The following is an 800-nucleotide window of genomic DNA, read 5'->3' as shown; positions in this document are numbered from 1 at the left end:
TTGAGGGTTTTGAACAAAAGGGTAACATGATTTGAATCAGAGTTTTACAAAGAAAGGCCTGCCTGCTGTGTTGAGATTAAAATTCAGGGGTGCAAGTGTGGAATCAAGGAGGCCAATTAGGGGCTGTTGCAATAATCCATGGAGGGTTGATGGTTGTTTGAACCACAGATGTATGTGTTCCTACATGAGGAACTCCTGTATATAAACGAGAACAAAAACCCAAGAGAAATACAACAGGAAAATTCCACAATTAAAAAGAATGTGAGATGCAAATCACTGATAATCAGAGAAATGTGGATTAAAACAGTAACATGACATTGCATCAGTTATTCTGGCAAATATTAGGAAGCAGGACACTGTCCACTGTTAGCTGAGTATGCGGATGTAAATATCCTCTTGCACTGTTTCTAGAAATTAGACTCGAGCAGCAATGTGACACCGGCTAGTCAAGTCCTGAATGCACACACCCCTGGCCTAGCAACTGAGCTGGTTATATATCCCAGAGAAACTTCTGCACACGTTCAGGAGGGAATGTGTAGAAAGATGTTTATTGTAACATTGTTTGTAGCAACAGGGAACTGAAGGCAGCCTGTGTGTCCACAACGGGGACAACAGATGGGTAAACGTGTATTAGCCTTTGTGGTATCCCCACTGTATATGCGTTGTCCCATCTTTTCTTCACGACAGCCCAAGACAGTGGGACTTTAAATAGGCTCCCGTTTTACCGACGAGAACACGGACACTTCCCCCCGCACGCGAACGGCTGCCTAGTTTCTGGTGCACGCTCCTTAGCGTCGGGC

This window comes from Miniopterus schreibersii (genome assembly GCF_964146895.1).
Source record: "Miniopterus schreibersii genome assembly, chromosome: 14".
In the NCBI taxonomy this organism is placed as follows: domain Eukaryota; kingdom Metazoa; phylum Chordata; class Mammalia; order Chiroptera; family Miniopteridae; genus Miniopterus; species Miniopterus schreibersii.
Note: the sequence above shows the minus strand (reverse complement) of the source record.